The sequence below is a fragment of the Heliangelus exortis genome, chromosome 5 (assembly GCF_036169615.1).
Source record: "Heliangelus exortis chromosome 5, bHelExo1.hap1, whole genome shotgun sequence".
In the NCBI taxonomy this organism is placed as follows: Eukaryota; Metazoa; Chordata; class Aves; order Apodiformes; family Trochilidae; genus Heliangelus; species Heliangelus exortis.
In genome coordinates this window covers 8,137,691-8,160,907 of record NC_092426.1, presented here as the reverse complement: position 1 = coordinate 8,160,907, position 23,217 = coordinate 8,137,691, and the positions used below count along the sequence as shown (strand labels likewise).

Genomic DNA, 23,217 nt, shown 5'->3' with positions numbered 1-23,217 from the left:
TAGTGTTATAAGCAATTTGTGGGTGAGACGGTGTTTTACTAAGGACAATATCTGTGATTCAACACTCTTCTCCCATCCTGCTAGTTTGAGAGCTCATAGAAGAGACATTTGGATAAAAGACATCTTTCATAGCTCCTCCATATGTTGGAGAGTGGGACTGCTTGATTCTCACTTCCCTGATCCCAACTTTTTTGCTTATCTGTATCATGGCTTTACCTAGAAGCTCCATCTGAAACTCAGGTGGTGGCTGTGCTGAGTATTGTGCACAAACGTGCCTCAGTTGACATCCTGGCAGAGCAAGGACTGGGCTAATGCTTATTTGCAAACTCTTCTCTCTCTATCTCACCACACCATCACCACAGCCACTTTTTTTTGAGAAAACATCCCCATTGCTTGTCATCCACACTCCCAAATGAGAACTATCAAAACTGCCTGACTGTGCAGCTCCGGATGAAGCTGTTGCTCTGAGCAAGTACAGACAGACAGAGTAATTGCCATAGCAACAGAAGTTAAGTGTGAAATCCCTGGGAACTGGTCCTCCTCCTCCTTCCCCACCCATTCAGGTCCTTGTTCAGATTTCTTTTCCTTTTTTTTTTTTTTTTTTTTTTTTTCTGTGTATTCTCCAAGGTGCCTGTATCAGTTCATTCCCTGAGCAGAACACCTAGGGAGATGCTTTGAAAACAGCAAGTCAGGTTATGATAGCATCTCACCAATTACTGCAACAGCAGGACAACATTGGGGAGCATCACATTGGAAAAATGGATCCTGCTGGGTCCTGGGAAAGCCTTAATAAGGTAAATTGAAAGAAAGTAGATAGTAGGAAGGTTGCTGCTTGCATTTAGGACCTCATGGGCATATCCCAAATTCATTCCTGATCAAATAGGCACTGAACTATTTGCTTAGGAGGCACTAAGTCACCAGGTGTGCATTGAGACAAATTAAAACTCTTTAACATCAAGCTGCTGATGGCTAGAACATACAAAATATTGCAGGTTATAAACCCCATAACAAGGAGCTCATTAAAATATGAATTACCAGTTAGGTTACTTAGGAGTTCAAGTAGGAGACATGCAAGGAACAGAAAAACCACTGAATATTTGCCGGTGGCTGGATGGAACACACTGTGAAGGCCAATGGCCAGGGAGTTGTGTGCAGCTGGTACAGACTGGCAGAATTGCTGCAAAACAACCAAACTGCCTGAAACCAGAACAGGATCAAGTTCAAACGTCTTGTGGACTCGAATCAGGCCTTGAGGAGAAGAATTTTATGCAGAGTGCTGTGAGTTTCATCAGAGTTCAGGGTTACTGATACCGGTGTTTGGGTCTAATGGGGCATATTTAAATATCCTCTGGACATGATAATCAGCCCAAAACTTACCAAAAGCTTTTTATGTTGCAGACTCTCACAAGAGGGACATTTAAGGGGACAGCTAAAAGCCAAATTACCTTGCACACTGGCATCCTGAAACTGCCAGTGGAGAAGAGTTTTACAGCTCCAGTCTGTGCCCTGCTTTTTACTATTCCACACAGCTCCACCATTTTAACTTCTTCTTTACAAGTACTAGCCATCTTTGTCTTCTGGGGGGATCTGGCAGCCTCCCAGAGCTTGCTTTGCTTTATATATGTAAAAATATATTTTCCCCAACATACTGAAAATGGCATGCACAGAGGAGACCTTTAAGCTTTATTTGGTTGCTGCAGAAAAGCAGCACAGCAATGTGCTCCTGTGGAAACCTCCAGTTCCCAAATGGCCTCCTGCTCCTGCTTGCTTTCCCACTCACACTTCAGCAGATTTCAGGTGTCACCAGAGGATCTGAAACCCAGCAAGTGTGCTGCCTGGCAGACAAGCTGTGGGTATAGAAAGACAGAGACAGAAATGTATATCAGCTGTGTTTCACTTGTACACTTAACTCTCACAACACCCCAGGCTTGAGCTGAGTGGTCCAGAACAGACTTTTAAAGATACCAAGAATGGGACAGAGATTTAAAGGTTTCATGCTTAAGAAAAATACTTCAAAAAAAAGAAATCCAAGTTTTCCCTTTTAGAGGCAGGGAAAGCCCCAAAGTGGCAGGCAAGCACTTCTCCAGATGGGAGAAAGAAGAAGTAAAATATTCCAGAAAAGGCGATGCCTGGGTGCAGGAGGAGGGGTCTGTGACAGTCACAGCTTCCTGAAGCTCTCTGTAAGCATCCAAACGTGGCACTTCTCCTCAGGAAAGAAGCCAGCATTGATGCTGGGAGGACAGCAGCTGCTCTAAACCCCTTTTGTTGCACCCCTAAAGCTTTATACCTCAGGGACCACATCACCTGAGGTCATCTGCTACAATCAACATAAATGAGAGTCTTTCTTCAGTGACTGAACTTTCAGCAGGAGGTAAGTTTAGTCAAGTAAATCACTTTCCACTTGGACAACACCCATTTTTATCCATGCTTCAGCTTCACCACCCCACATTTGCTTTATGCTCTTGTTCAGTTCTTCTGGCTTGATTGAGTTAGCTAATTACTGTCCCTGCTAACTCAATAAATACATTAAGGAATAGCACCTGTAGTACATGCTGTGGCTGGCTGTGGGGCCAAGAAGCAGGGATGACTGTCTGTAGGTTCCCTGAGCACACAAGAGCATCTCCCACAAAGCTGAGCTGGGCTCTTTTCTCAAAGCAGTAGGAAATCTCTGCAGTGCCAAGCTCAGTGGCATGTTAGGGTACATGTCACTGCTCAGTGCTGGGGCAAGCTTGGCTGGGAAAGTGGCTTTTGCTGTACTGGAAGGCAACTCCTGCTTCTGGCAGACTTTTGGGAAAACCAGCCTGTCCTTAGGGTAGCTTGCATTCCCTTCAAGAGCCCTGCTCATGGTACTCAGTTCCACTCGTGGTATCAGCAGCCATCCCAAAGGCTATGGGGCAAAATGAACCTGGAGGGAGAGCACATGGAGTTAGCTGCTCCATCCCAAGGCATCAGCAACACTCCCACCCAGCTTCCCATGGTGGACATCAGGGTGCGGAGAGGAGAGGCCACACAAGGGACCACCAGCATGTGGCACCTCCAGGCAAGTCCAAAGCTCTGCTGAAGCAGAGCTTGAGAGGTGGGCACAGAGGAACGTGTGTGCACTTCTTTTTCACATAATGAAAGTGGTGCTTCAAGGGGAGGAACTATGTGAACAAATAAGTCATCTCTTTGTGCACTCTGAGGTGAATATTTGAAAGTTATTTAACAGGCAAAACCCTGCTTTGAACAGGCAGCAAATCAAGGTCATCTCATTCAACAAAAATCACAAAGAACAACAAAAGTGTTAAATCAGTACAGTCACATGTTTTCAGTGAATAATTTAAGCAGCACCAGAGTTGAAGCCAAAAAGATTTGCTTCAGTGTTTTGAATTTAGCACTGTTTTCATAACCACTTAAAATGGTAAGTTATGCTCTTCTATCCTAGTGGTATTACTAAAACTCAGTCCCTTCCATCATGACTTGTAAGGGACATTTGCCTTAAAGATTGTGGGGGGGGCATGTCTGTTCTCTTTCACCTTCCCCAATTATGTTAATATTAAATGCTAATTACCCAAAGGCTTTACTGAGGACAGAAACTGAGATAAAACTGGAGACTTTACTAGCAATTGTTCAAGAAAGCATTAACAAGACATTAAACATATTTTAAACTATGTGCTGCAATTTCAGCTGGTATAGACTGACATATTTCCAATGCTATAAAGGACCCGTGCCAACTTACATCAGCTGGCCACAGCATAAGATGTTGAAACCAGTTGGAAAACCTCACCAGATATTCAAAAGCAGCATATGGGAGCAGCAGAAACTCCAGGAAAGCATTTCACTTAAGATATTCTGAAAATAAAATATATCCTACTGTAGTGTGGAAGGAGGTGTACTAACTTGTATCTATTTCCTATGGACAGTAATTATATTTTAAATCTTATATCTTTGCATCTTACTTAACACTGATTGTTATGGCCTTTTGGGGCAAATGAGTAGAAAGTGGATGCTGCATGGTCACATGTGTGTTTAGGGAAAACAAATTTTAAATGAGCCAACAGAACTGATTGCCCTGGCAGGACTTGCTTTTGCAACTGAACTGGTACTGTTTGTAAACTCTATGTAGAAAATGGAGAGGTTTCAATAGCTACCAAATTTTAAAAAACTAGTACTCACCAGTCACAGAGGCTGTGTCTGGCAAATGGACTGGTTGTTATGAATTGTCCCATCTACCTGTGGGAGTGAAGCAGTGAACGTGTTCAGCACAGCCATATCCAGCAAATTAACCTCAACTGGATATCAGTAGAATCTGGAGAACTTTACTCAGCCAGAGTCAGTCTCACCTTTGGCAGATGTGAGAGTTCAATCTGCAAGTTTGTTGATGCTCAACTGCGTAAGTGATGCTGTTTGTAGAACAGTCACTCTGAGAGGGTGACACAGACAAACATGGGAAATATGTCTGTTTTCTCATTCTTCCTTGGCAGCAGGTTTCAGAGCACAGTGCATGTTTTGTAGTGATTCAGCATCCGACTACCTAACAAAAAATACTTTAGGCTTCTGTTTATGAACCTGCAAGATGTATGTGGACTTAGATCACTAGCCAGCTGTTTCCTTGTAACTATATAAATTCCAGGGCCGTTGATCACCCTGAACCCAATGGGTGCAGGAGCAGTTATGTGTCAACCCCTTTGCACTCTGGCAGAGCTTTTTTTCTTATCTGATTGTCCTGTTGTGAAAAGTTCTCCAACAAGATTGATTAAATTCCCTGCCTGGTTGGCAACACAGGCTTTTCTCCATGGTCCTATAATGACCATGGAACAGCCACATGCAGAATTGCTCTGTGGACCTGTCTCTCCGATGACAATGGTGCTTAACATAGCTTAAGCTTAAGCTCCTGACTTTCAGGTATCTGAGATTGTATGAGATGACTTCAGGCCTGGATGCAGCCCTGAGTGCCTTCAGACATTTTGGAGAACAAGACAAACAAACTCAAGCAGGCAGCAGAGCCTGCTCCCCACCATCACAGCATCAACGCAAGCCCACAGCGTACAATTGCTATGCTCTTGGCCTTAGGTGGGTAAAACCATTAAAGTTAAAAAGCAAATAATACTCATTATGCAGAACAGAATGGCTGGTTTATACCATTGTGTTTTTATTTCCTCAGGAAGACTAGAACTATTAAAAGCAGGAAGGAAGATCATAAATTTGAGAGAAGACAAGGCAACAACCACTCACCTGAATAGTAAGTTTTAAATAGTCAATCACTGAGTAACCATGATTTTGAAAACAGTATACCTTACACTTTTATTCTTGTTTGCAAAACACATAATAGATACTATACTAAGAATTAAAGGAGACTCGCACAGTAATCTGTACACAAACTGATTAAATACCTATATTAGTTTTAATTATACACATTGGCCTATCATGTCACAGATGTATAGAGAATAATAGCTAGATCTGGGAACCATTCCACAAAAACAAACAGTGTTCAGCCCTTCAGTGGCAATAAACTCTCTGAAACAAGACTTGGCCTCTTTTTAAACCACTTGGTCTCTAACACATTGCACACACCAGGCAGATACATATGGCTCTTCAAACCAGAAAGACAGACCCATGTAATAACTCTTTAGCCATGCTTTAGAACAGTTGTTTTCTGTAATAGTCTTCCTTAGTATGTGAGAATATGGTAGGACAGTTAAAATTAATATAAATTAAAATAATGTATATATGCTCAATCATGATCCATTTTGCAGAGGGTTGTGCATCTCTGCATTAAATCTTCTCTCCATTATTTAATACATAAAATGGAAAAAGAGTGGACAAAGGTTGTATTATCCTCACCTCCTGGTAGGGAACTGCTGGACACAAGGGTAGGAGATTTAAGTAATTTGGGTTCAGGAAGTCTGGGCTAGAACTAGGAACTGACCCTGGGTTGCTGGTCCCACTCTCTAAACCACAAACCTGCACTTCTTCTCATTTAATAAAACCAAAGTGGCATGGAATTTGAAGATTAGGCCATGTAACATTTCCTTTGAAAAATATAATATTCATTTTGGGTCCTTGATTACTAGTGCCAAACCCAACAATTGTTCACATATCTACATATGCCCTTTGCAATTATTTCTCTGAAAACAATACTTATGTAAGCACCACATTGTCCAGTCAGAACAGCAGCCCAGGAGCCTTCAGATGCCCCTTAAGAGCTATTTTCAATAGCTCATCATTTCTGCACACACATGGCCTTTCCCTGATTGCCATGATCAACATGCAGCTGACTCTGCCAGCCTCTCAGCAAGATGGTGCCTTTGGCACCAAAACACTTCTGAAAGCGTCATGGTAATCAGAGACCAGCAGATCCCAAATATTTTGATAGGCATAGCCCCATAAAACATCAAGTTAGAAACCCTGCAGCCCACAGACACCCATGACTTCAGTGGCTGCTTCTGACCTGTATCTAAGCAGCAACCCACATGAGTCAAGTGGTGGGAGTGAATTTCTCATCCCCTTCCTGCGGGGCTTCCGTTCGCGTCGCTGCAGCGGCTGTTCCGGGCACTCGAGTGATGCCGTGTGGTTACTATGTGCTGTCACCCTCCCAAACATGTAGGAGGGTTTCATATCCCTTACGTACAGCGAAAGCCTTTCCAATGAGAAGAATTGCCAGGAATTCCTTGTAGCCCTGCCTGAGTGGAGAAGCGAGGAGCTGCCACTTGTGGTGAAGATCAGATAAGAATGAGGAGCGTCTCTGCTGAGTGCAAATCCCAGAGCAGAGGGCCTGCTGCAGGCACATCCTGCTGGAGGCTCCTGAAAGCCCTGAGCTAATAAAGGCTCAGAGATGACGTGTGTGAAAACAAGGAAGAATTGGCTAGCTGGCTGGGCACACTTAGAGGTTTCTGGATCATAACCTGCCCCGTGAAAACCAACCAGAGATCAGTGGGTTAGACAACACAGAGAAATGGGGACACTGGTGGAATAAGTGGTCCAGCAGTTTTGGAAGGCTACAAAATTTCAGTGGTTACTGAAGTTCCCAGTGGGTTCTCATCTTTTCCCAGGTTGGATAATCTTGTCCACAGAGGAAGCAGAAACACTGAGAGGTGATAGACAAAATTAGCGTTTATCTATTGGCTGTGGTGAAAGTCTGGTTGAAGTTGTGAGCTAACAGGTGTGAAGTCCTTGAGGTACAGCAGTTTAGGGTGGCTTTCTCCCAGTTCCCACATTGGAGAACCATGATATTACTACAGGGATATAAGGAAGGTAAGATTTATCTCTCTTCTGGCAAATGTTGATTATTCTCCAAGAAAGGGGAATAAATAACACCCCTGTAAAGGACATCTGCAATCCTCATGCTGGGACTGGGCTTCTCCATTAATTCATGTCATTTTCTTTGCCTGCCACATACTTGCTTTGCTGATCCCTAGCTTTACACACCTGGAGTGATCTAAACCCATGAGGTTGGGATTTTCCACCTCTTCTGCAGTGACTTTCCTTCTGCTCACCAGAACACTTTCCCCCCCTCTATTCAAGTTCTGTTGATTTTGCTTACATTTCCACGTCTACAGGCCCAAGGAACATTACTGACAATTTGTCTGTAAACATCCTGTGAAGTCAGAGGCAGCCAGCTGGTGACTCTATGTAGGTGGAGAACCAAACACAGGGCCAGAATGTACGGTGGCTTTAAAACCTATTTTGGATAACAGAGACCTTTCCAAGCCAATCCCCCCGGAGATCTTGTCAAGTCATCAGATCATTACCCCCTTTCACAGCCTGAGTGTGGCCTGGTATGTGAAGCCCCACCATTGCTAACTGATGAGCTCTGGTTCTCCCTCCCACTCAGCAGCATTCTTTCATGGTAAGGTTTGTCTCTATATCAGACCTTGCTGCCTCCCTGTTTTTCCAGACTATGTGTGTGTTTATTTCCTTTGATCTTCCTAGTAAATAGGTCATTCCTTCCACCCTCTTGTCTACACCAGTTGATCTATAACATCACCTGTTTGCCTGCTCTCTTTTCAGTAGGCCCTGTCCCAAGTGGTATTCCTATTAGCACTTCAAAAGTAGATTGATCTGTTTTATTTAAAATTAATTATCACTTGCAGTTTTCAGACTTTTGCATCCAAGGGCCTTTTCTGGATTACTGCTCTCTATAGCCTCTGTCTTACTATTTTTACCTCTCTTCAATGAGTCTTGCTACCCTGTGGATGTTCCTGAACTTAGATTTGTTTGATTTCTTGCTATTCCCACCATGTCCCATGCTTCATTTATTGAAGTCCCTTTAGGACGGTGCCTCTAATAAAGGATTTGCAATTCACACTCCAGCTGAATGTTATCTTTCAATTTGGTTGATGTACATTTCTTCTCCTTCCTTGATGCTACTGCAGATGAGTACAATGTCCCACACAGCAAGAGTCCCTGAGGAGCCCAACAAGGCAATATTTACCAGCATACTCCATTTTCTATTGTAGGGGCTGATTTTATTCTCTTTCATTGTTATTCTCTGTATCCACCCTACATCTTTCTTGTTCTGCTTTGGGCCCAGTCCAACCACTGTTAAAGTCAGCTGTGTCTGCATGGAATTCTTTAGGGATGGATCAAGATCTACAAGAATATTGCGTCTGAAGAAACTGAATAAAATTACTTACTGGAATCAAGGAGCTCTCCGCAGGAGAGCTTTCTGTAAAACCAGTTGTCTTGCCAATGAGTGAAACCCTTAAGGGCAAATTTACTGAGAGACTCAAGGGACTGTATCACCCTCCTCCTCCCACCAGCATAGCCCACTATGGTGTATATTCCATCCCACATGATGGATAAGCTGCTTATTCTTCACTTACTCCACCCCACACACACACCCTGTGGTTTTCCTCCTCCCATCAACACTGTGAGTATAATCTGGCTGTACAGTCTATCACTTGGTTGCAACTGCTGCTCTTAACATGACCTATCTTTGTGCACAGCAGATTTCTGGTTTATTCTTCCTCCAGGACAACTGCTGGTAGTTTCTAGTTATTAGAGACCAAGATTCACCTGGAAAGGATGTTAAGTTAATTGATCTGTAATTCCCCTTTTGGAAAGAAGCGTGATGCTTTTCCTCTGCCAGTCATCAGGGCTTCCTCAGTTCTTCAGGAGCACTTGAATATAATGGATAATGGGCCTAAGAGTTTTTCAGCTAATTCCTTTAATACCCTTGGGTATGTACCATCTGGCCCTCTGTGCCGATTTGAATGCATTGTGCTCTTAATATTTCTTTGCTCTTTCTTCAATGATTTTGCTAGCTTTTAGCTCTCAGATTCTTGGTTTTCCTTTGACTACTCATTGCAAGTTATCTTTTTAAAGGAAATCTAGAAAACTGAAATAGGTGTTGCTTTTTTCACCTCACTGTATCCATGGAAGAAATGCTACTTTTTAAATTCACCTTTTATCAAGAGCACAGATTCTTAAAAGTTTGAGCTTCAACTATTATCTTTTACCCTATCCAAGCAAAGCTGCATCTACAGATGCTATTTGAAAATTTCCATGCAAGGGAATTTTCTCTTAGTCTAAGATTTATATCCAAGCTTTGTCTACCTTATACTGGTGGGGCATTTTCCCTTCTTCCTATCATGTCCTATTTTCTTTCTTTCCAAGCACATTTATGTGACCTGCCTACATCCTTCAGATACTTGTAGACTCTTGTCTGCTATTTTTTATCTCTTTGCCAGTTTCTATCTAAGCATCACTTAATCTTCATAAATCAAACCCACACCAAATGATCTGATCATGTCTCTTCTCTCCTTGGAGGCCTCTGATTTTAGAGTGTTTGGCATTGGGATGCCAGAAAAATAACATCAACCTTCCAGCTGTATCTAAGCCAGGCTGTGAGCACAATGCTCACTGAGAATGGCTTGGGCCTTCTGCAATGCAAGCTGCCTGCCAAAAGTTACATGTAGATTGTCCACTGTATCCCCTGCCACCCTTTTTTCATGTGGCTGCTCCTGAGTATCCTTCGAGTATATTTTTTCCAGAGTGTGGGGGGCCTATCTTATTCCAGCTTCATTATGTTATTTCCTGGATACATTGCTAATCTCTGGCCACAGGCTAAATTCTCTGTTCAATAACATTCAGAACTCTTCCTATTTCAGCATCAACACCATCTTGATGTACTGTGCATTTCCCCAGCTCACTTATATGCGACTTGCTTTCATTTTACTCTAACCTTTTCTTCTAACTCTCCCATATTCTTCCCAGAATATTTTACACAGTCTCTTCAAAATAGCTACAGGCAATGATGGGTCTTACCCACACGCTGAAAGACGTAGTAAAAGGTAAGTAAAATTAATTAGGTGAAAGAGCAAGTAGGAAGCAGGTCTACCAGGGGAAGCTCCCAGGATGTTTTACGTTTGGATGTGAGTCATTCCCTGTATGATCCACTTAGGATGGAGAGGGACAGTCTCCTTACTTTTTGCTTCTAGGTGACACTAGATGAGAAAGTTCCTGTCTTAAGTCAGACTCACCAAATGGACAATGCTGGAACTACTCTGCAGTTTGGGCTTTCCTCAGCTCCTGCATGGTTCAGCCTCCTGAATCCTGCCACCTTTGATGATATTGATACTCCTGGCTAAGGATATTCCCACGGCTGCTCTCAGGGCCAGGCTTGCTTCTCTCCTGCATAATACACACCCTGACCAGAGCCAAGAAGTGCCATGGAGGAGCACACAAGCCCCTCATACTGCTTCAGACACAACACTCAGGGACCTGGAAAAGACATGGTGATCCCCCAGGCCCTATGAACAACATTAAAGAGGGGACCCTTGGGCAGCAGACAGCTCAGATGGCCTTCAGACCCTTCCAGAGGCTTCTTCCAGTGCCATGGGGGCATCGACTTCAAGCCTGGTAGTTATGGTTTCCTTCTCCTACCCCTGACTTTGGAAAATTGTCATGCCATGGTCTCCCACACTCCATTCCTTCAGCATGTCCAGCAAAATGGTGTCTGGATATGGACTAGTCCATGCCTGTTAAAATGCTGGATGGGAGTCAGAGCAGAATAGGATACTGGAAAACTTCCTTGAGCCTTTAGGCTCCACAGAAGAAATGACCCCTTTTTTCTCCTGAAAAATGAAAGAATTGCAGACACAATAAACAAAGGGTTTCATTTAAATCTCTGTTTGCAGGAGATCATGAAGATTTCAGTGATACCACACTCCCCTGCAGGAGGAGGGATTAAGAGTGTTACAGGACAGATTTACAAACTCTGGAGAGCAGGTATCCAGTGGAAATCTTTGGCATTCCCATTCTCTTCCTCTTCTGGGTCTCACCCTGGCTTCTGGTAACATTTAGAAGAAAACCACCAGCTCTTGCTTATTTTAATGTGTTCTCTGTTTTGCCCTGAACCCAAATGAAACATCAAAGGTCTGGCTCAAGCACTTGTAAGTAAAAATAGCTGTAAAGGCAATATATTTAAGGCCCTTGAATGGTATCTCTGAAATAATTCATCCTAAGCCCATGAGAGGGGAATGATGTTGTTTGTTAAAGGAATGTGCAATGCACTGATAGTGGGCAGTACTGACATGTAAAGAGCAATGAGTGATACTGCAAAACAAAGGAAGGTGAGAAAAGGGGCATGAAGACTGCATTGCACAGTATTGTGGAAGAGGAGCAAAATATATTTAAGATAAAAAACAGTTTCAAGCTGCCTTTGGTCTTCTCTTCTAGTCTGATTCTCCTCTTCCCTTCTTAGAAATTTAGATTTGAATCTGCCTTTCTTTGTACAAAAGAATAAGGTAAATCTTGGTATATCCGTGCTACACAGAAGCGTGACCCTCTCTTTCCCACACAGTCCTGCAATCTATTTGTTACCACTCAGGACTCATTTATTCTCTGACTTGCTATTTTTTTGAATTAAGATAAATCAACTGTATGAAAGCATCAAATACATTCCATGTAGTGTCTTTGCATCAGCCTTTTGTGTCTATTGCTTTGTATTATGCTTTCTACTCTGTCACTACAAAATTCTGTATTAAATTCCTTAGCTTCACAGGTAAATAATTCTTTCTCTTCCCCTGTTTTAGTAACAAGGTAAATTCAGCTTTGTAGTGACTATTCCTCAGGGTGTTTACATCTTCACTTGCTCACTCAAATTTGGCCAAGGATCGCTTGAGCCATTGCAATGCCATTACCAGGTGGGATTTTCTGGAAGAGATCAGTAGAAGTCCTGTCTTACTTGGATCTGACATTTTTTATCACCATTTTTCAGCAAATGTTTCCAAACCAAAACGCTTCTAATTAGTCTTTCTCAGATAGGACGGAGGGAGTCTGCAGGGTATTCCACAGACTCCTGCCTGTCTTGACAGACAATTTATGAAATCTCTTGAGTTGTGGAGAGGCTGTATTTAATAGGATGGTAATCAAAAAAAGCTGGAAAGTATACTTGATTTTAAGCACTAGGCACAGATCCTTCAAAAGCTTCTTCACAGAGAAACCTATTGCAGTGAGTATATTCTTATGGCTCACCAGTCAGGAACATGAAGGTGGCCTCACAGAGCAGCTGCAGGTTTCAAACCAGTGTCTGTGAAAAGTGTGGTCAAGAGTCCCACTAAATGAGCCCGAAAAGAGGAAAATAATGGGAAAAAACTGGCCAAATTCAAAGGGGCAATTGCTGGAGGGTGTGGAAAAAAAAAAAGGCTGATGCCTTGCAGCCCTCAAGGCTGCTCTATTAACACGAGGGCTTGCTGCATTTATTTAAGCAGGATGAACAGGATAAAGAGAGCTTGTTGGTGTTGGATGCTGAGGCAGTGTTTAAGACATCCCTGACTCACAGCTTGCAAGCCGGGACTCGTTTTGCAAGTTCAGTCCCTGCTCAGATAGGATCAGGGAATGTCTCTGGGCTGGATTGTGAAGGAAGCAGAGTCTTGCCAAATATGCTCTGCCCACAGCACCGTCCAGACCCGTCAGATGATATTTCTTCTAATTTTACTAATGTATGCTTGGCCCTGATTCCACGCTACCTGCGGCTACAGCAGTAATAAAAACACAGCACACATGCTGTGGGTGGGTGCGTGCAGCTGGTGGGAGTTGAGGCACGTGAAAATGAAAAACACAGCCCTTTCCTAATTGCAGCACAGAAATCAAGAAATAATATTCTGATTTCCTGCCTTCTCCCTCTCTCTCTCTCTCTCTATGGCACGGTCTAACCCATAGCCCTGTCAGTTGCCAGAGAAGATGAGAACAGGTTTCCTCTGTACGTAGGTTGCTCCATACCCTGAGCAATGCTTAGATTTCCAGGAAGAAGTGGGCCTGTATGCCACACAGCTTGTGCTCAGGTGTGGCTCCCATGCTAGGACCATCCCACATACACACCTTGTGGGTTGCACTGGTGGATGGTGTGTTGGTGGTCTAATCTCTACCTGATGATGGAATGGTCATACTATTGCCCTGCCTCAGTCATGCAGAATGTCCACTTTGGCTTAAACTGCAGCTCTGGGTTGCTTGAAAACCTCACTAGGCAGCTCAAGGATTTAGAAAAGTTGGATTTCTTTGGGCCATGAGCCCTCCTGTATATGCAGCTTATAACAACATCACCATTGTGTCTGTAGGAAAGAAAATAAAACTGAGGCTCAAGAGTAGCCAGATGCTTGCTGGAGAAATGCAAAGATAGGACCAGCATCTGTGAAACGTGATAGTGGAGGGACATGGAGAGCCTGTTGACTTTACACAAGAAACGGCTCCAAGCTTGGGATTGGACCTCCAGTTGTTTCTGGGCCAGATGTGTTGCTTTGGCATGGCCAACATGGCCATGGAGGCTCATACCTCCACCTACCAGTACTGACCCTCACCCTGTAAGAGAAGGGGCAGAGAGGAACTCCTCGATGCACTCTTGTTTCTGTTCTTGGGATGTAAACACAGGCATTAGAGGGACATTCCCTCAAAGGACCAGCACATGATGAGGTACAAATACCATGCCCACCACTGGAACCAGCCAAGCACCTCTTGACCTCCCTGCCACATTGCTCCACTGACACATATTCCTGATATCACTTGTTAGGAGCCATCTTGTTCTCCGACAGTTTTCCTCACCAGCATCTCTTGCAGAAAGAATCAGCATGAGATAGAGAAACTCATGGGTACTAACGAGATGGCAGTTTATGTGCTGGGAAATTTGGGATTTTTTTATGGAGCTTATAATGAGCATTGCAGACATCATGAGTATTTTCAGCTTAAAAAATTGTATTAATCACACATAGTACAGTCTATTTGTTTTGATTTTCAACAGCAGCATTTTATCTACTAATAGTGTTTTTCCTGGCTGATGTTTAGCAATTTCACCTGCTGATACCCAACCCTGCAGGAAGACATGCAAGTAAAGATGATGCAAGAAACATAAAATGGCCACTTCCTTCTTCCACTTCTTCTTCTGATTCATTTTACACAGTTGTTACATTAACAATAGCTTTTTTCACTGTCATTTATTTCATATGCCTTAAAAACACTTGCCCAAGCAATGTACTGTCATATCAGGAGATTCTTTTCCCCACTTTCTCCAGGGGGATCCTCCACGCCTTTCCAGGCAAAAACCACATGAGATGCTAAAGTTTAAAATTTATGGAGCCTGATTTAAAAGCCAGGACATCTCCTGGTCTCAAGGGAAGGGAAATGACCCTTGGCTTATTTTGCAGTCACTTCTTTTCAGAGAAGGAAGTGCTAATAAGAGCTCACTTGAGGCACAACAGCTTAGGACAAACGAAGGCCAAAAAGCAGACAGCTAATTGCTGTGACTGGGAATAAAGAGGAGCCAAGGAGACCACGTGAGAAGTTTCCCTTGTGAGGGGAGCTCTGCAAGTGATTCACACCAGCAGCCACGCTGATGTCTGAGGTGGGAGCTACCAAACATCCAGAGCTACCCCTGGAGCCCTCTGCAGGAGCTGGGTGATGGGGATGAGTGATGGGGATGGGTCCACAGATGCAGAGGGGGAGACAGAAGGCAGAGGCAGCGCTGGGAAAAGGAAATGCATAAAAACCACCACAGACCTTGGTAGGAGTTAGACATGGAGCGAATCCATCACACACCCTACAGACATGTGAGCACTTGAGCAGTTTGAGAACAGCTCTGAAACCTGGTCACCCTCACCCAGAGGAACCTCTGGTGAGATCTCAAGAGCATCCTCAGGCTCCTGGAGCTCTCCTGGAGGTGCACTTGCTGCACCTGGCACTCTCCCTTCGTGATGAGTCTTCCCACAGCCTCCCTGCCCCTTTAGCTCCATCACCCCGGAGCAGCCCAGAACTGGATCCCCTTACATGCATCTCAAAGGTGACCACACTCCAGGAGCCATGAGGCACCAGACACACAGAAACACAGACCCAATGCACGGTGCAGCTGGAAGTCAGAAGGGGCCATTAGTTTGTCTTACCCGGCTTGGCAATCACAGACCATCAGATTTCACATGAGTACTGGGTCTGGCGACTTCATTAGGCAAAATATCTTGGTCTTCTCAAGGCTCTGGAGTCTCAGTCAAGTCTGGGAATGAGACAAACCTATCCTGCTGTTGCCTGATAACTTGTCAGTGGCACAGAAGGGCTTGGGTGAGCTGTGCCTCCATGACATCAGCAGGCAACAAACAACTCAGTGGTGTAGGGGAAGGTAAAAGGAATCAAGGTCCTTGCTCTCTGATCTGAGGAAAAAAAATGGTTTGAACCTCAAACGCAGCTGTTGCCTTGACTTGCAGCAAGTTAGAGTTAAGGGTCAAAAGGGGATGTGGCAACACTGCCATGTGCAACTGTTACACCACTTTTCTTGTCCCACTTCCACTTACTGTTCAAGAGTGTCCCAGAACCCTTCTGGCCTCAATTTGCCAGTGTTATACTGAATAAATGTTCAGAGTGATAGTGTAGAACATCCTCATTTAGAATTGCTAATTGCTCCCATACAATGTTAAATGAACACAGGTAATTTCCTGATAAAAGACTTGATGCACATAAAAACTTGTGCGTGCCATTTGAATACTGTAAATAGCTTATAAGAAATCAATTATCAGGCAGTCAGTCTAGGAGACCTTGACTGTGAATTCTTCTGTGTTCCTCATTTCTATGGCCTTTTCTTGCTGCTACATACTACAAAGTCCCAGAAAGGGATTTGCTGTCATGTATGTATGTGAACACACATTCCCACCAGATCTTTCAGAGATGATGTCTCTCTGCAGTGGCCTCATATCACAAGAGTGAAGGAATGGCAGCCTCTTGTCAACAACAAATTCATTAATGAATAGAAGACATGATCCCACTGTATTGAGCATTCGTGTGTCCTCACTTTGAATATTGTATGCAGTCCTGGGCCCCACAATTTAAGAACGATGTGTAGGTACTTGAGTGTATCCAGAGGAGGGAACAAAGCTGGGGAAAGGGCTGGAAGGAATGCCCTATGAGGAGCAGCAGAGGATTTTGGCCTTGTCTAGTTTGGAGAAAAGGAGGTTGAGGTGTGACCTCATTTCTACCCACAGCTTCCCAAGGAGGGGAAGTATAAAGGGAGGAGAAGAGCTCTTCTCCCTGGCATCCAGTGATAGGAAGTATGGGAATAGTTCAAAGCTGCAGCAGTGGAGGTTTAAACTGGACTTTAAACGTTTCCTTAGTGAGAAGGTGGTCAAAAACTGGAACATGCTTCCTCAAGAAAGTCAATACCCGAAGGCTGCCAGTGTTTCAGAGGTATTTGGACAATGTCCAACAGAGTTTAACTCTTGGTCAGCTCTGAAGATGTCAGGTAGTTGGACTAGATGATTGGTTTAGGTCTGTTTCAAATGTAATTGCTATTCTATTCTATTCTATTCCAAGACCTATGGGTCAGGTTGCTCAAACCAAGTGCCCAAGAGAGAACTGCTAAAACACAATCCAATGACCTGGTTTGGTCATTGTGACTAAGTGTGACTGCCAGCTCGACCACCTACGCTAACTCACTGTCCTGCGGAAATAACACCTGAGCATTTCCAGTAACACTGCATCCTTTCGCTGGATGCTTCTGGGAACTCCCAGATGAATCACCCAACCCTCCAGATATCCTGATGTTTCTCCCAGCCTCTGGAGAAACCAGTCTTAGAGCATGAGAGGTATGCCTTCAAAGCCAATCAACCAGCTGTCAGCCAGACAGAAAAGTACTTTCAAGAACACTTCAATCTGCAGGTATGTCCCTTTTGTAGCCATCTTGAGAACTGGAAGCATCCAGAGGTGGTAATGAACAAAATATATACTCTTAGATTGTGTCTATAGGGCCACAAGCTTGTACTGTCACATTCTGAAGACAGAGTCATGTATATGATAACCACATTTAAGACAATTGCAGCTGGATGTCTTCTACATAACACCTAGTAAGAGGGAGGAGCTGGATTGAGAGGGAAGAGTACCCTCCCCACTTCCCTGACACGATCTTGCTCTATTGCACATACTCAGTTCACTGAGTATTACCAGGAGCTGGATCAAAGCACATCATGCAGAAAAACATCCTTTCTTGCTACTGCAAAGTGTTGTGATGTCACTGGAGTCCATACTGCAAGGCTCCGCTGCCAGGCTCCACATTGTCTGATCATGCTCCACCTTCACTAAGAAGACTGAGAAGCCTCTGTAGTTCCTCTCTGTCTTTTCAGGTGAAATCACCCACACACAGTGTATTAGTCTCTTCTCAACCTGCTATCTGACAAGAAAAAAAACCTCCTGGTCCTCACTCCACAAAGCTCACTTCCCAGCTGCAACCTCACTTCACTGATTCTCCCCTACACCCTTCAGTGTCCTGTTTCAGATACAAGATTGCTTTCCTGATTGCACATGCATAAAGAAACAGATTTGCTTGTCATTCCATGTCACAGAATCTTCCCAAAGCAGTCTCCCACCCTGCAGGCAGCCCCAGGGTCTGCTTGAGGTGGAAAGCTTGCAGCTGGCCCAGGCTCTGCAGATAGAATTTGTCAGAGAACATGTAGTTTAAGTGACCAGAAACACAAAGAACAGGCTGACTATCCCTACCACTCTCTAGCCAAGTTCTCCACATGTTCCCCAGTAAAATTCCCAAACGAGGTCAAGGCATTTAACTCATTATCATCACAGAGTTCCCCCCAGACTGTAGGATGTCCAGACAGATGACAAACACTCCATCTAATACAGATCACCAAAATCTACCGTGGCAAGACAGCTGCTTTGGACTGGAACACAACAGCTATCCCAAGCCAGGAGTGTTACACAACCATTGCTTAGAATGGAGGAAATCAACAGAAGTTCCCTGGTTTAAACTGCAGCAGAAAACTAAGTAAGTTAAAACTGGGCTTGGCCAATGACACTCAGACTTCAACATCTGGGAATGGGAGACCACGGTGGTTCTAGTGGCCACAAGCCACCAGGAAATTAAAAGTAGCTTTCTGTTTGGGAGGCTGGAAGCCAGCAGCACCGTGGCTCCTACCAGCACTGAATTAGTGCGAGGTTAGGCCAGCCTGACAGCACTTCCTGCAACATCTGGATTTTCTTTGGATGCCTCTGCCAAGCTGCCGCTTGTTCCAAGACGGCTGAGTTCATGAGACCAAAAAACAGACAGCTGGCTGAGAGCTGGCAGCATCAGAGGCAAGAACTGTGCTCAGAGCAGGGTTATCCACTTGCCAGCAATCACGTGAGCATCTGTACAGACCACCACAGGCCACCAGAGATGGTCCAGACTTCCCTGGAGTTAGCAGCCCCACCACTGTGTGGCAAGGAGAAGGTGTCATGTGGATGGCCAGATCCTTCCTCCATCCCTGACAGCTCTGCCCAGGGTGGTTGCAGATGCAGAGCAGCCGACCCTCCAGCAAGCTCCAACAGGAGCCACTGGCTGGGAGGGATCTGCCCTCTGTTACACAATCTGAGGGTGCAGGGGGGTGAGTCAGGGCACCTGGGAGGGCAGTGGAGCCAGCAGGGCTCCCAGAGGAGACACAGCCCTCCATCCCTCCCTGCCTGTTCCCTGCAGCCCCTTGCGCCAAGCTGGAATTCACTCCCTTCACTCCATTCCATCTCTCGTGTAAACTTCCAGCCAAAACCAATGCTTTTCCATGGATCCACTTCAAATTTCGATGCCCCCTTGCAAAGCACAGGGATCTGCACGGTAACAAAGCAACAGATCTGCTTTGCAAAGCATCATCAGAGCTCTACTGGGGTGGTCTTGCAGAATACACGGATGCATGAGGACATAAGCAAATGCCACAGCTCCCGGTGGTTCTTGGGGGGTGATGGATGAGGATTGCTGGTGGAGCAGGTCAGGGTGTCCGTGTTGGTGGTGGCAGGGTGGATGACGTGCAGGACAGGTGTTTCCTCAGTGGCTGAGCCGAATTTTGGAAGAAGAAAGCAAGGCTCTGGCGTGGTGTTTTTGTGCACGTGGAGGGTGTGCCGCGGAGCCAGAGTGTCTGGGACAGCCGCGGTCAGAGGAAGCCGACACGGCTGCTCCTGGAGGAGGAAATCGACGTCCCAAGGCTGGAGGCAGGGCGAGAGCGGGATTTTCCCAGAGAGCAGGAGAGGAGGTGGCAGGAGGGGGGAGCCAGAGAAAAGAGCCCAGCTAAAGGAACGAGTACGAGAGGAAAGAAGCTCTGAGAGTGCGTTCCCTTCTGTGCACGAAGAGGAGAGAGCTGGGACATGAGTTTGTCCCCTACGGCTTGTCCCCACAGAGAGGAGGAGGAGGAGAAGGAGGAAGGTTTTGTGAGGCGTGGGAGAAAGGGCTGAGGTTTTTGAGCTGGAAGGAGAGGAAGGAGCAGGGACACATCAGGCACACACATGACTGGGGGAGGTGGAGAGCTGCTTCCAAGTGGAAAATAAGCCAGGAAATGGTGGCTGGAACTGTCGGGTAAAAACTGAGTGGACTAGAAGAGAGGGAAAATGTTAATAGTGGCTGAGAGTCAGTGTTCTGTACTGCTGCAAAGGCTGAGATGCGTGGGAGCAGAGTGGCAATCCTGAAGCAGCCAAGGTGAATAAAAAAACCAAAACTTTGCCCTCAGGTATCTGTAGCAAACATGCAATCAATCTTACCTTATATACCCATGGCTTTATTTCACCATCGTTTTTGTTTTGCTCAGTTAAAGACTTTAAGTTGTACCTGGCACCCTTGAAATTCGATGAAAGGGAAGGGACATGTTTTTTGCTGGAAAATCCCCACATGCCTGTACACAAGCAGAGAGCAGACTGAAGTCAAGCAGTCAGGAGCAGGCTAGAAACATCCAGCAGTAAGTGGGACAGGTCACTGAGCATGTGCCATTAGCATCTCCTCCATTAGATGGAGAAACCAAGACAGCAATATTGGGGTAAACAGCCCCCAGGGCAATGGCAACAAGCCATGGGGTAATGCCAGGGCAGGGTTTCTAGGGAGCTGGGGCAGAAGAAGAGGTCTGCTATATTGTAGCCATGTCTAACATCTCCCAAAAAAGTGGCCAGAGAATGGTGCTTTCTGGATATGGATTTTACTAGTTGGTTCTGCTGAACCAGATCCAAGTGCTTGCTGCCCAGCCCAGAACTAAACATTGGGTCTGTTATTGGGTCCTAACACCTATACCATTTTGAACATACCCTAGGGATGTCCTAATCAACTGAGGATTGAGTAAACTCTTCACCCAGGGGCAGAGCAGCATTGAGCAACAGCCCAGAGAGCAGCTGGCAGCACCCAGGGTCTTTGCTCACCAGTGTATGGCAACAGCTTGGTTTATTTTGCTCAGCCCCTGGCACCCTCTGTCATCCAGGGGCTTCCAGAAATCGAGGTGGGAGATGAGAGATGTCAGGACAGAGCTGCAGAAATGCCACATTTGGCTCAAAGTGTCTGCATTCCAGCAAAGAGGTCTGTGAATGAAGAAGCCTGTAGTGCTGATTTGGTTCATAAATCATGTGCTGCAGGCTGAGATTCTCGTGTTGCCATCTGGTGTGTACCCAGCCAGGCTTTAAAACAAGTAGTTCCAAGAACAGCCAAAGAGGCAGAGTGAGCTGCCCAGGCTGCATGTTCAGTGACTGAGATTTTGGTGTCAAATGGAAGGAGATGACTATGGCTGTGGCTGGGACATTTCATCTCTAGATACCCTCTGTGCCTCCTGGGATTGAGGGCATTTTCCATCCACCTTTTTCCTATGAGCTAATGAGGGTTCTCTTAGGAGTGTAGGTATCTGAGACCCTTCTCCTTCTGCCAAATATTTGTTGCAAGAAGCCAAAATTATAAAAAGTTGACCTGGAGGGAAAGAGAATGATACAAACAAGCTTGCAAATCCTGACTAGAGAAATTGCATGAAACAAAAATACAATTTTTTTTTAATTAAGTAGAGTTTTACTTAGGAGTGGTATGTATTGTGGCTATCACGTACAGACTTTGGAGGTATTAAATAGTTCTAAAATTATATGGGACTCTGTTGTGGGTTATTATATGTCTATTTGGGGTTTTTACCTGCAACAACCTTAACAATTATGTCTGTATAATTTTTGCTAAACCATCTTGCAAGGTCAAAATTGTGGTCAGTGCTTCTGCAAAGAGAAGAGCTGGGATCCGTGAAGAACAACTTGTCAAGCTGGAAAACGTGAAGCACCTGCATTCTCCCATCACACATGGGAGAAGGTTTTCCACAAGCATGTTGACTGAGAATGTCTGCAATACCTGTTCTGAATGCTGGCAGCCTGTGAGAGGAGGAGGCAACGTCTCAGGCACTGGAGTGATTTGTAATAGCAGGGGGCTGGCAACATAAAGTGTCCAAAAATCGCTTCCTACGAAGATCTAAATTCACCATTTCTGCTCCTGATGAGCAACACCTTAGGCAGTTCTGGATGTCTTCTTGATTTTTAAATGTGACTTGGAGACAGTTAATATTAATTAAAAGTACCAATAACTATGCTGGTTGTGCTGATCTGGGTGGAAAAGCAAAGTATATCTGTCGAGCTTAATGATGCAGCCTTGCAATTGGTGGGTTTGGTTCTGAAGGCAAAAAATCACCGTGGTAGTAGAGAAGCAGAAATAGTAAGCCACTGTTCAAATTCCCAGCCTGATCTTTACTGTCTGAGTTATAAACCTGAACCTTGTACAAAATAAAAGCTGTATCATCTTTCTCAGCAGACAGGGAATTTATAGAGCACAAGATACAATTACCCCACAAAATATATTCCTTCCTCTAGGAAGAATGAAGTTTTTATTTCACTTGAACTTTCCATTAAATATGGAAAAATTAATTTAAATGGATTAATTATTTGTCACAGAAAAAAAATCTTGGCAAATATGAATGCATATATGTGTGTGTATATATACACATACATGTGTGTGTATATGTATGTACATGCACACGTACATAAAAACACCCATACATATTTTCATGAGTTGGCCATTTCTCACTGCAGGAGCCTTATGTTAGTGCTGGGTGCAGGTGTTTGCCTGCTAAAAATAGTATGTGCATGATGTTCAGGCAACAGTTCTTATCAGCCCTGCCTGCCAGTGGCTGCATCCCCTGAAGTATTACCAAGCTTTTACAACCTTCCTAAAAAGCTGAAATTAAATACCTTAATGAAGAAAACTCAGAGTTGGCCAGCTTGGTCTTATGCACCATTCTCCATGCTTTCAGTTTGAAATCAGCTTTCTATGAAGCAGGGAGGAAAAATCCTAATGAGAAACTGGTAAAGGATGAGGAATGCACTCAATACAGAGATCCAAAGGGAAATAAAGGTGTGGCTTGTGTTTCATCTTTAAGTATGAGATAAGAATGTGGCCATGAATACCTCAAACAGAGACAATATCAAAACCTGAGCTGTGTTTTCCCTTACAGCAGCCTTTGTACAGGGAATCTGGCAGTAGGGTCTGAAAAGCAGAGTTATGCCAAATATATGCTAAAAGGGAATTTTTCTATCTGTACAGCCAAAGCACAGAATTAAAGGTGAGAATCTACATGTGTTGAGCATTTATAGATTAAAAAAAAAAAATTTAAAAATCAATAGGTTTTGCAGATGTGCATTAGAGAACTGTAGAAATGAGCAGTGTGCTGCCCGAAAAGCCTGTTCTGTTGCACTCGAGGAAGTCTGCCTGGTCATTTCATGAGTAAGCACATTCCCAGGGAAAAGGCACAGTCACATATAGATATGAAATGGAGAGCCTTGTAGAGGTTTTAGAGCCAGGAGCGACTGAGGCACAGGGTGATGTAACCTCACCAGCTGGGATCTGGAAGCTGCTCTGGGCCAGCACATCCATTTCTGGGTTTGATCCCACTGGCAACAAGCTTGGTTTGACCTGCAGTGAGCTTACTTATTCCCTGGAAATGCCTGGTCAAGGAG

The 23,217-nt window shown here is 44.5% G+C and overlaps 1 long non-coding RNA gene across 2 annotated transcripts; it reads left to right on the top strand.

Moving 5' to 3' along the window:
- The first annotated feature begins 2,217 nt into the window (after positions 1-2,217).
- On the top strand, positions 2,218-21,832 carry LOC139796881 (uncharacterized). Of its 2 annotated transcripts, XR_011726192.1 has the most exons (5): positions 2,218-2,371; positions 4,885-5,052; positions 5,144-5,221; positions 11,121-11,211; positions 21,411-21,832. It is a non-coding gene; the product is annotated as an uncharacterized lncRNA (long non-coding RNA). The 2 variants fall into 2 exon arrangements; XR_011726191.1 differs by lacking the exon at positions 21,411-21,832 and having other exon boundaries at positions 11,121-12,074.
- The last annotated feature ends 1,385 nt before the right edge of the window (positions 21,833-23,217 follow it).